Source organism: Lissotriton vulgaris, chromosome 4_1 (genome assembly GCF_964263255.1).
Source record: "Lissotriton vulgaris chromosome 4_1, aLisVul1.2, whole genome shotgun sequence".
Classification (NCBI taxonomy): Eukaryota; Metazoa; Chordata; class Amphibia; order Caudata; family Salamandridae; genus Lissotriton; species Lissotriton vulgaris.
Window position 1 is genome coordinate 745,737,416 of NC_141691.1, and position 13,703 is coordinate 745,751,118.

Here is a 13,703-nt window from a genome sequence, read left to right on the forward strand (position 1 = left end):
ATGAGAACGAGATTCCAGGAATCCAAATGTCCGCGGTTCCAGATAAGAAGGCCGCCGGGGCAATGGAATGCCTACACAAACAAGGTAGGCTATCAAGATATATCCAGGCTCGGCGGATACTCCGTAGTGGACTTCACCATAGACATCAGGTGACAAGCACCGGCCATAGGGAGGGAGGAGCCTATATAGGAAACAAGTAGCTAAGGAGAAGGAAAGAGAAGACAGACCAATAGATAGGTGTTCTGGGAGATGTAGTACCGTGAATGCGATCATGCAGTCACTCCCCTCTACCTCGCTGTGATCGTGACAGAACCCCCTCTCCACGTCCGACGACTCGGCGGACCACCTGGCTTGGAAGGGAAAGATGCATGAAACCGCCGCAGGAGCCCTGGACAGTGAAGGTTACAACCCGGCTCCCACGAGCGGTCCTCGGGGCCATACCCCTTCCAATCAATCAAGTAGAACACTCAGCCCCTCATGCGTTTGGAATCCAGCACTGCCTGGACCTCGTACTCCTCCTCCTCCCCCTCCACTACTACCGGATTAGGAGGCGCCGACGCCCTGGTTACATGGAGATATGGTTTCAACAGGGACACATGGAACACTGGGTGTATGTGCCACGAGGTCGGGAGTCTCAATTTCATGGCTACTGGGTTAATCACCTCGGAAATGGGATAGGGCCCCACGTATTTAGGCTGCAATCTAGTGTTACCCTTGAACTTTAGATGTTTAGTGCTCAACCATACCTTGTCCCCTATCTTGTATACTGGCTCAGGGGTACGTTTTCTATTGCGTACAATTTATCCTTGTTTCTGGCTGCCTCTAAGTGCACTTTGGCATTTCGGAGGACTGCTCTGAGGTGTACGTGATGTTCCTGAATAGTGGGGTGGTTGGATAGTCCAGGATGCTCAAACAGGAGCAGGTTGGGATTGTATCCCAACAGGAAGAAGAAAGGGGAACATCCCAACGATGAATGCGTTGCGCTGTTGTATGCGAACTCCGCCATCCACAACAACGTCCTCCATTGCTCGCCCTGCTCTAAGGAAAAACACCTCAAATATTGCTCGAGCGTTTGGTTGAGCCTTTCGGTCTTACCATCTGTCTGAGGGTGATAGCTTGTTGACAGACAGACGTCTATCTTCATTATGTCACATAATGCCTTCCAAAATCTAGAGGTGAATTGGGATCCCCTATCTGTAATGAGAATGGAAGGAATACCGTGCAACCTTACAACATGTTGCAAGAAGATCATAGCCAATTCACCGGAGAAAGGCAGCTTAGTTAGGGCTATAAAGTGACCCATTTTGGTCAAGTGGTCAACTATCACGAGTATAGTGTTGTTACCGAAACTGAGGGGCATTTCAACAATAAAGTCCATGGATACTGTATGGCAAGGGGTAGGAGGTATTGGTATAGATCGCAGTAGCCCAACACTTCTTTGGTGCTGGGTTTTGGCCTGTGAGCAGATAGGATATTTAGCCACATATTCTTCTGTGTCTTTGCGCATCGATTCCCACCAGAAATATCTTTTTTTAAATGTTTTTAAAAGGCCCATATGACCACTCAATGTCGAAACATGGGTCCATTGCAAGGCTTGTGTCTGTAGGACAACGTCAGGTACGTATAGCTGTTTGCCATGAAACAGCAATTGTTTCTTCATTTATCGCTGTGATGGGTCCTGTGCTATCCAAGCCTTTTCATCCAAGGAATCTGTTTTTTCCTTCACTAAGTTCATAAATTCTGTTGAACTCATTATAGCCATGATGTTTGATGAGAAGGATGTCTTCGGAAGGATATTGGGTTGTTCTTCTGTCAGGGAGGAGTTAGCATAGGAACAGGCAGCGTCCTAGACAGAGCGTCTGCCTTACCGTTTTGAGGCCCGTGACGTATTTGATTACGAAATCAAAGTCCGAAAAGAACAGAGACCATCATAACTGCCTTGGAGTTAAAGCTCTTGCACTTTTTAGGAACAGTAGATTGCGATGGTCCGTGTATATTTCCACTGTATGTCTGGCCCCTAGTAGATGATGTCTCCACTCCTCGCAGGCCCTCTTTATCGCCAGCAGTTCCTTGTCTGTGATACTATAGTTGATCTCACAGGCTGATAGTTTCCGAGAGAAAAAGGCGACAGGATGCTGCTGTCCAGTGTCTGGGTGTCTCTGTGAAAGAATGCCTCAGATGGCATAGTAAGAAGCATCCGTTTCCATCACGAACGGCTGACTCGCTTCAGGATGCCTTAGGATAGGTGCCGTAGTGAAGCAATTCTTCAAGGTCCGAAAAGCCTGTTCTGCAGAGTCAGACCATCTGAAAACCGCTCCTTTCTTCAGTAAATGCGTCAGAGGCTGTATAATCTGGGCGAAATCCCTGATGAATCTCCTGTAGAAATTCGCAAAGCCCAGGAAGCTCTGCAAGGCTTTTACACATGTTGGTGACTTCCACTGGATGATGGCTTGTATTTTCTTTTGATCCATAAACAAGCCGTTTGGCCCAATAACGTAGCCCAAAAAATCCACTTCTGTCACGTGAAACAAACATTTCAACAGTTTGGCATACAATGCGTGTTTTTTCAAGCGAGCCAACACCGCCTCTACATGCTGGGCGTGTTCCTTCTGGATGGCCGAGTATATTAAAATATCATCGATGTACACGATGCATGAGACATCCAACAGACCTCTTAGTACCTCATCCATAAAATACTGGAATGCGGCGGGGCATTGCATAAGCCTTAAGGCACCACTTGGTATTCGTAGAGGCAAATTTTGTGCGAAAGGCGGTTTTCCACTCGTCCCCCCGCCGCACTCTCACCAAATGATAAGCCCTGCGAAGGTCGAGTTTGGTGTATATGAGGGCGTTCTTCAATTGGTCCAAAAGCACCGGGATGAGAGGAAGGGGGTATCGGTTCTTCTTTGTGACCCTATTGATTGCTCTGTAGTCGATACACGCCCTCAGACCCCCTTCTCGTTTGGGTATAAAGAATAGAGGCGAGGAGGCAGGGGAAGTAGATTGGCGGATGAAACCCGTCTCCAAGAGTTTCTTCAAATACTGTTGCAAGTAGGTAGTCTCAGCCTCTGTGAGGGCATATATCCTGCTGCAGGGAATGCTTGCACCAGGTTCCAGCTCTATAACACAATCGTAATCCCTATGGGGAGGTAATTTGTTAGCTTCTTGTTCACTAAATACCTCCTGGTATTGTGAATAGGCCTCAGGTTTGGTAGTGATCATGCAGACGTCTAGCTCCCTGCCTCCACTGGCTAGTAAGGCCGCAGGTTTCTCCTCCACTGATGGTACGTGTATCTTTTCCCAAGTACAATGATCTGAACAAGGATCTGAACAATAATCAGAGTTGAGGGTTACTGTGAGCGCTGCCCACTGAACTACTGGGTCATGTTGTGTGAGCCATGGCATACCCAATATTAGTTTAAATTGAGGAGCAGCTATGAGATCAAAGCATATATGCTCATAATGATTTCGCCCGACTTGCATTATGAGTATTCTTGTATGGAAACACACGGGCCTGATGTTAACTCAGAACCGTCTACAGCCGTCACCGGCTCAGGGTTCTCTTTCCGAATACACAGTAGTCCCAATCCCTGCGCGTGTTGTTGGTCAATAAAATTGCCCGTAGCCCCGGAATCCAACAGTGCATGCACCAACACAGGTTGTACTCCTGGCCACTCGAGTGTGATGCACATGTTCATATGAGGCACGGAACGTTGCATGGTATTAGCTACTGCATGGAAGACCTCTTCTACCTCATCAAGGCTCAAACAAGGGGTCTTTATCTTGTCTGAGCAAGGTCGTTTCCCGACTCACTTGAGGGGTACTCCACTGCAGGAATTGTTTTGGCACTTTTGTCTTCTTTGTATGCAGTCTTGCATAAAGAAAAAAGACTCAAGATTTGCAATCCTTGATAAAATGTCCTGCCTTTCCACAGTACATACATAGCTTTTGGCTGCCTCTTCGGTTCCTCTCCTCGGAACTCAGAGGTCCACGCACACCTCCTATTTGCATAGGTTCACTACCATCATTGGAAGAGGCTCCTTCTGTGTACCCCTTTGGTTTGGGAAAGGGATTTCTTGCTTCAGACCGATGTTTATCACTCTTACCCTCCTGTAGCCGGTGGTCCAATTGCACTGTCAGATCTATTAACTCCTTGCATGTAGTAGGCATGTGTACCACCTGGGCAAGGACGTCCTTCAGCTCTCCTCTTAAGCCTTAATAATACTAGGAAATTATTTTCTCTGCCGGCCAATCAATTTCAATAACAAGACGATTGAAGTTTGTGATATAAGACAGAAGGTCTTGCGACCCCTGTTTGAGAGTAATGAGTTCCTTGTCCAATGAGAGCATATGCGCTTTGCGATCGAATAGCTCACGCATTTCATCACAAAAGTTTGCGAAGTTAGATAACACTGGATCATTCTTCTCTATTAGAGGGAAAGACCAGCTCGCTGCATTGCCTCCTAAATAGGACATCATGAAAGCTGTTTTTGCTTGGTCATCATGAAAGACTGTGGGCTTGCACATAAAGTGCAACTTACATTGCCCCAAAATGGTACTGAACTTCTTAGGATCCCCTAAGAATCTCTCGGGAGGGGCTAGCGGTAATTGTACTGGCTGAATGACCTGAATCCTAGAGGGACCTATCCCCACCTGTTGTGTAGAGGAGCTCTGTTGGGTGGGGGGGGCAAGGTGTAGTCTCTTATATAACTGGCCCCTCTGGAACTGGTAGGGCCCGACCTAACTAACCCTGCAACCTCATGTCTCAGAGTGCCCATCTCGTCTCTCATGTGTTGATTCTCTCCTCTGAAGGCGTCTACTTCCATCCTTAACGCTGTTAGAGTCTCTAACACTGCAGTTAATATGCTATTAGTGTCCATCGCTCGGGCTGTAATATTCCGTGGGCTTGTCACTCTGTCACAACTTACATATACATACTGCCACTTGCGTCCAAAGAACAAAGACACAAAAAGGAAAAATAAAGAAAAAAGACTCAAGGTATCCTGTAGTCCTGCAAGGAATGTCATATGGAAGGAAAAACCATGAACTGACTAAAAGCAAGGAACTGTTACTTATCTGACAATAGACTCTCAATCGTGATAAGTTGGTGTTCCCCAAATGTCATGCTTCATGTAATCTCTGAGCTCCAAGGAAATCCGAGCTTCTCAACAGCTCTGTGAAACACAAAAAATATACCTTGTGATCTTGAGCGTAAAGAAAATAAACAATCCAGGATAGGACCGCTAGTTCCCTCACTAGCGTTTCTTCAGAGTACATGGAAAGTGTTAATGAAACGGGATTACGATCCTGAGGTGCACAAGGCAGGAGCTCTCACCATCCCACCTAGCGCTGTTGTTTGCCTTCGGGCCAGCGCCGCAATCCGAAGCCGCGTTGGGGTCAGAGGTCGCGTATGCGCTCCAGCGCGTTTGTGACCCATGCAGGAAAAGTCTCTATGAGAACGAGACTCCAGGAATCCAAATGTCCGCGGTTCCAGATAAGAATCCCGCCGGGGGCAACGGAATGCCTACACAAACAAGGTAGGCTATCAAGATATATCCAGGCTCGGCGGATACTCCGTAGTGGACTTCACCATAGACATCAGGTGACAAGCACCGGCCATAGGGAGGGAGGAGTCTATATAGGAAACAAAGAGCTAAGGAGAAGGAAAGAGAAGACAGACCAATAGATAGGTGTTCTGGGAGATGTAGTACTGTGAATGCGATCATGCAGTCACTCCCCCCTACCTCGCTGTGATCGTGACACCCAGAGCCCGAGAGGGACTGGACACCACACTCACTCCCTGCCCAATGGCCCACTAGGAAGGGCCAAAACCAGGATCAAGCCGGAAAACACTCCACTGAGCCAGGCCCCCAAAAACTGAGTAAAACCAGCCCCAAGCAGGCCTGATTGGCCGCAAGCGTGCAAATGGCACCAGCCTTGAAAGGGACTCCACTGCAGAACTCCAGGGGGTTCCGGCCCAGTTATTACGGCATTAGTTAGAAAGGTTGGCAGCAGTCAGAAACATATAGAATGTTTCTACTGCCTCAGGATGGGCCACCTGACCGACCATTGTTGCCTGAGAGCTTAACATGAGCAGCGATCGATAGACCTGGGCCAGTCCCCGCAAAATCCCCATCCACAAAACCAAGCCCAATCAACCTGAACGTGGAGCTCATCAAGCCACAAGGAAATTAGTCAGCAAACACACTACTGCAACAAGGTCCAGGTGGCTGGTCAAACACATAGCAACTGCACCAGGCAGGGAACCCAGCCCAACAAGCACTGGGGCTTGGCAGGCAGGGGTTCTGTCTGGGGAGGCAATCCCTTCATGCAATCACCCATTCCAAATATGCAGTAATCCAAACCACCAATATGACACATTCACTTCATACCAAACTATAGTGATAGAATGCACTCCTTGTTTTGCTCTTGATCAATTTTTTTTAGAACTGCTCAAAGGCAAGATTTTAGCGTGCTGACTCGTCTCGTGCTCTGTCCCAGTAGCAGGAAAATAGAATTACCATAACTGGCTGCTGGGTCTTCAACCCCCAGACTCAAGTCACGACAGCCATGCAAGCATTAAATGCAAAAATCAAACTTCAAGAATCCAAGTTTTATCCATGTTGTCCAAAGTAATCCATTTGTATTCCAATACTCATCAATAGTTTTCAAGTTCACACATAGGCTCATGATTCCAAACTTTTAATGCTAAAGAAATGCCCATCCAGGCTTTTTTCTGCAACACTTAAGAATTCACATTATATCCTAGGTAGCCATACAAATATTCACCCAATGCATTTCAGGTTCAAAAACCCTTTGTCAGGGGTCTGCTCTGTAATATTAAAGGTGTGCTTTTTACTTGCAAATGAAGCGGTTTACGAATGCGCTTGATGTACTTTTTCTATGTTTACCTTTTGAACCCGTCACTGCAGTCAGAAGTTGAGCTTAAACTTTATGGCATGTTTTAATAGATTGATTTTATCTGTGAGGTTCACATTAGGTAAATTTAAGTTTAACCTGGTTTGTGCACAACTAAGATGGTACTGGATTTGAAAGGTCTTGCTGCCAGCGGTAAGACAATAGAAACATAGATCATACATTTGTAGCACGGTGAGTTTACAATGTAGTTGTTGTTACATAAATGCATTAAACATAAGGGTGAGTTCTGTATCAGTATAATTGATTTTTGGTCTACTACACACATATTTTTAAACTTTGGACATTTCAGTCACTGCATGCTTTCATCACAATTTTGGATTTAATCTGAGCGCGTCTTCTGTGGTTGCAGCATGTGGTGAGGGAGGTTTATGTGTATTCTTTCTGGGAGAATAGGTTGAATGCAGCTTAAACGTTTATTTATGTTTGTGAGGTATGATGAGTATAGTTATTGATGGGCCTCTTTTATATTACAGATCCCTGACAAAGGGCTTTTAAGCCTGAAATGCATCCAGTGAATATTTGTATGGCTACCCAGGATAAATTGTGTATTCCTACCTGATGCAGGAAAAAGCCTAGCTGGGCATTTCTTCAGAATTAAGAGTTTGGAATCACGAGCCTCTGTGTGAACTCAAAAACTATTGGTGAATGTTGGTTTAATAATAGATTACTATGGACTACATGTATAAAACTTGAATTTGTGATGTTTGATTTTTGCACTTAATGCTTGCATGGCTGTCACAACTTGAGTCTGGGGGTGACAACCCACCAGCCGGTTATGGCAACATCCACTTCATACCCACTTCAGAAAACTAACCACACCAATTAAAGACTAGTGACACAGCATTAGGGAAAAATCAAATCTTTACTTACGTTTTATTAAAGCTCAGGGCTCCCGTATGTTTGGTCAATCGGGAATACACACAAAAATCCACCATGCTGTGGGCCTGCAGGGGCCTAGGCCCCACTCTGCTGCTAGTCCCCCAGAGTGTGGTAGGCTGGCCACACCTCAGGGGTAGGGCAGTCTGACGAGAGGGGCGGTAGCCCCCAAACAGCACATAAAACAGGCACCCAGTTCCCCACAACCACATCCACTTGGGAAGGGTTCCTAGCACGAGATCAATAGGCCTACAGCTAGTGGAGGCCCCCTTTCAGTTCCAAAACAAGGTGACGGTCCAAGTGTCATAAGCCAGGCCTCTCCCCACAGGCAGTATGTCGAGATTCCACATAGAACTCTGTAGTCCGCGCACGAATAAGCAACAATGTGGCACCACATCAGTCGAGAAATTCACAAGGGCAATCAGCCATCTCAGTACATTACTAGCTAGAAACAGCGAGCCCCAGCCACACATCTGACTCCTGTTTGCCTCCTCTTCTTCACTAATGCTTCCAAAAAATCCAAAGACTATCTTATCGGGTCATGTCCCTCCAAGACAGTGGGAGCAGCATGTCACCATGTAAAAAGTCCCTGATTCCCATCAAGGGCAGCAGACCCAAAGCATTCTGTATCCAAGGGAGAGGAGGCACCAAGAGGGAAAAGTGTTCTGTAGCTGACCATTACTGTCCCCACACAAGGTGCACAGATATGCTCACCACATCACCTAGCTTGTCAAGTAAAATACACAGGGCCTCCCGAACATCATCCAATGGAGCAATAGGTCTGATTCTACTCATTACCACATTTGACTCACATGGGGGCCACAGAGCAGCTTCACGGCCCTCACCGGTATGCTGCAATAAAAACAATGCTACATGAGATCTTAGGAAGGGGCCCAGTGACCTGCAGGAAACATCCCAAAAATTAAGCTTCCAGAAAATGGGTGTAGTTGAGAGAGCGCAGAACAGAGTTAAAAATTGTAGGGATGCATCATATTCACAAGTAGTCAGCACCCACATATATAGATGACTTACTAATTGTGTTCAAATATAATGTAGGGTTAAGAACTAATGTAGTCGGTATTACATTTATACTAAGAGCTAATGTAATGTGCTTTAACAATTATTAATGCTGTTTTAACATAGAGATGTCGTTTGCTGTGGAGTATTTCACTAATAAGAGATGTGTTTCACCATTGTGCCTTTAGATTTGCCTTATTAAACTCACAGTTATAACTTTTAAATGCGATTGAATGGCTTAGGTAGAGAATTTTATTTTGCTTTAAGGATTGATGCAAAAGAACGTAAATGTATTGCTTATGTTAGAATGTTGGTGCACATAAACGTGCAGAGGCCCATTTCATGGAAATCGTGTAGGCCTGATTTTGAAATGCCTTGCTTAGCATTAAAATAGTAGAAATGTTTTTGGAGAAAGCTGCTTCAGCTAAAGTCAATTGCAACATTTAGAATTTGTGAGCCCATTCACATGCGTTCCTTTGCAGGTGCAGGACGAAGTAGATAGTGGAGTAGAAGGGCCCATTGTGTATGAGAGTTAGGATGCTAGGCTCAGACGTGGAGGAGTAGCTGAGGAATTCAAGGAAGCAACTTGAAGCGAAGAAGAGCCTGGGACCCAAGGACGTTTTAACGGACAAGGATGGAGAGGTGCCATAATGGAAAAATCTGGAAACCAACACCTTCTCGAGGGGCGTACCTGAAGGCGTGTTGTTCTCATTGTGGGGTTTTGTATTAGGGACAGCACCCCAAGGGTGGAGGTAGAGCAGATGGGCTGAGCAGTCAGAGAGAGAGGTTGGTTAGGCAGAGAGTTTAGCTAGAACTGAGTAGCCTGAAGATTGAGATTGAAGGAAAGTGAGTGAACTCTTTTGAGAGTCACCACTGCTGACACCTTTTTCTGAATGGGACATTGTTAAGTAGGGATGTCATCTAGAGTAGTGTAGGGACAGATTAACCTGGATTTTATTCCTTTTATAGATGCTTACTAAAACTCAGGTTATAGCAATTCTTGTTAGCCTGATGATTCTTGCTTGAATTATTTCTAAGTCGACTGAGATTCTTCCGTAGGATTATGTTAGTATTAGTGCCTGTTTACCTTTTGAATCTTTTGCTGAGATGTTTATACATCCAGTTGTTTTTGGCATTGTAATACATTTTTGAACTTAGTTCCTAGTCGGTGGTTCTTTGAGTATACCGGGGAATTCGTTGAAATTGACTAATCATTGTTTACATAGATTTTCCTAATTCACTCTATGACAGGTAAAAAGGTCTAGTCGACCTGTGTCCGGGATTCTGGAGAATGGTAAGCAGACGCTAGAAGTAAAATCCCGCCTCATCATAGTCAAAACACCCAACTCCATCAAGGGAAGTGAAAGAGCGCTGTAAACAAAGAAACGTTGTGGTTTTTATCATGAAATGTTTTAAAGTGTTGCGAAATTGTTTCAAAGGTGAGAAGAAGTTAGAATCTCGGGGTGGGGAGGAGGCTCCGCCCGAGGATACTCCAGCCCATTACATGGCTAGGAATGTTGGGTTGCATACCATATTGTGGCTTGAGAACTGGTGTAAGATGACTGACGGAAGCAAGGAATTGACCTTTCCTAGATACGGAACGTTTAAATTGAAAGTGCTGTATCAGTTAAAAGCGACTATGGCTTCTTTAGGGCCTTTGCCCAGACCAACACAGTTTGAAGCATTGAATGCGTGGATCAGGGCAGCCCATGAAAAGAACAGAGATAGGAGACAAGAAAGAGTGAAAAAATAGTTAGGGCGGTCCAAGATGCGAGATGGGATGCACTGGCTAAGAGGCGGAGAGTGCAGACCATCGAAGGGGACAGGTTGTACCCGTTGTTGGTCAATACAGGGGATGCGCAGAGAAAGAGTACCGAGGATGAGGACAGTGAGACAGACGACAGCCTGATAGAGAGACTGTTGTCGGAGAGACCACCTCCATATAATCCTGAGATAGAAGGAAACCCAGCATCAGCAATTGACAGGGAAGCGTCTGCCGTGGACGGCGGTGTCCCACTGGCGAGCGGTTTGGGCCCCTTAGGGAACAGGTCTGGCTCGGTGGAGGGAGAAAGGGCAACTCAAATTTCTCCAGAGGAGAGAGTAGTGGGAAGATTTACTGTACAAAATGTACAAAACGAAGAGGGTGTCGATTCTCAGAGACTGCCGGACGCTCTTACGGTACCTGTTACCATAGGTCCCATAGTATCAGTGTATAATCCAGAACAGAGACAAGGCGAGGGTCTGCCACAAACAGACAGGGAGAGAAGTGCCAGCGAAGGGAGGAGTAATGTGGCGGACGGATGGAGCCAAATGCCAAGGCCTGTGGAAAGAAGCACCCCTTTGGCAGCATCGGCAGACTCATCTAGAGAGCAGGGGGGTTTGAGAGGACCGATGGATCTGAGGGGACCACGGCTAAGGTCGCTTAGGGAATTAAGGCCAGATTTGCAAACTTGGGAGACGGTTGTGGATACCCAGAGCGACAGGTCGAGGGATGATTTTGATCATAGAAGTCAGGAAAATAGGGGGGTGTCTCACTGCACGACTAGCGGAAGCAGGCAGGAATGGGATCGCTGGAATGTGGAAAATAGGGGGGTGTCCCACCACGCACCTAGCGATAACAGATCGGTGTGGGACCGCGAAGGTTGGGAAAACCGAAGGGTTCCCCATAACACACCTGAAGAAGAGAGACGAGTGAGTCAGGACTGTGGCAGAGGGGACTCTAATGAAACATCTAGTCAGGGTACATTGAGGGCGGCAATGAAGGCAAGAAGGATTGATGTGTTGAGACTCAAATCGGAAGTGGAGGAAATAGTGGAAGGGACGTTGCCACTAGAGAGAATCGAACTCTACGAACCAGATGAACTGTTGTTTGTGGCGAAGGATGTTACTCGAAGGGCTAGGACAGCTCATGAGAAATTGTCTGAGTTAGCGAACAAGTATGCTGTGGACTTGACAAGGACGAAAGCATTACAGGGTGGCCATAGGTTGCAGTACTCGGATCGAGATCTAGAAGAGAAGAGGGTGATCGGATTAAAAACCCACATCAGGGAATTGGTTGTGGGACTCCGAACATGGGTTCAATTGGACAAATGGGAAGAAAGGTGGTCAAAGAAAAAGAGTGTTAGGCGAAGCGCTACTGAGGCATCTTCGGGAGGAGGGTTGATGCATGTGGAGGCGTACCCCTTGCGGTAGGTGGCTCATGGGGGATATGTACATGTACCCTGGAGTAGGGGAGATTTGGCTGCCTTTACGAACTCATTTCCGAAGTTGCGTGAGAGTCCAGTGGAATGGTACAAACAGATAGAGAGGTTTGTTAAGATCTCAAAGGTGTTGTGGATTGATCTGAATACTCTGTTTGACATTGTGGTTCCGGGAGATCTGTGGATAGCATGTAAGGTCAGTGTTGAATGGCCCACAGTGGAGCCAGAACGAGATCCTGCCACGAATGGACCCTCACCCAGGGTGATGATAAAGTACGAGCAGGTGATCACGTGGTTGAAAACCAAGGTACCACCACAGGACATTGACTGGGTGAAGATAGATCGGACTAGGCAGGAACCAAAGGAGACAGTTCACGAGTACTATGAACGATTATTGCCGATATTTAAGCAGTACAGCGGATTGGATGTGATGGATCCAAAAGACATGGGACAGTTTGTGTCTAAGTTTGTCCTAGGTCTGAGGCCCGATATTTGTCTCATGATACAACAACATTTGATCTGTTGGCAGAACAAGCCCCTAGATGAGATCTTGAGGTACGCAAGGTACTGCAGTGACGAGATAGACTCTAAGTCAAAGAAGCTTAAAGATAAGCTGATGTTAGTTCAAATGCAATCGGGAGGACAGGGTCAGTCAGGAGGAGGAACCTTAGAGAGAAAATCAGGTGGTCAGAAAAGGGACAATGAGGACGGTACGAGACCGAGGATAGATCTGGCAACTCTGAAGAAGACGACCAAGTGTCATCAGTGTAACGAGGTCGGACATTGGAGACGCGAGTGTCCCCTTAACCCAGAAAATCAAGGGCAAGAAGAGGAGGAGGAGGAGGTTCAGGCTCCTCCGGTGCAGAAAGCAGCAATAGCGATGGTTAAGACGGTCAAAGGGGGGGCTTCAGCTCCTAGGGCTCCGGTTCCCCAGCCACCAAAGATCTCGGCAGGGAACAAGGTTTACAAGCAGATGCCTTTCATAGTTGAAGGAGACGAGTGTTACTACTTCGATCCAGTGACAGGAAGACGCCTGAGTGGGGGGGAGGACTGTACCCTCGGGGCAGTTCTGGAGGTGGACCAGAGAGGACCATTCGTAGAGGCTGATGTGGATGGCCATCCCACCACCTTTCTGGTTGATACCGGTGCTACCCGTTCTACTGTACGGTCTGCAGTAGTCCCCAACCTACCCCTTTCAGGACAGACTATCCAAGTTGTAGGCGTTGCAAACAGAAGAATGACGAATCCACTGACTGAGCCAGTCCCAGTGAAGATAGGAAGTTTCAGGGATAAACACCAATTTGTGGTGTGTGATTCCAGAACGTTGTGTGTCTGTCAGGGAGGGATCTTCTGTGCAAACTCAATTGTACTATCTATTGTACCCCCAAGGGAGTGGAGTTGCAGACAAACGATGATGATGCTGCCTTTAAGGTTGCAAATGCGCATGTGTGCATAGAACTTTATCCTGCCTTAACGGTGGAGGAACTCCCTTGGGATTTGCAAGACACAGTCTTATAGGAAGTGTGGGACTTTACAGGAGAAGAGATCGGTTTGATTAAAGGAGTAGAGCCAGTTAAGATTCAAGTAAAACCGAATGTTGAGTTCCCAAGAACACCCCAATACAATTTGACTCCGGAGACGATTGCAGGGATTAAACCTGTGATCGAATCC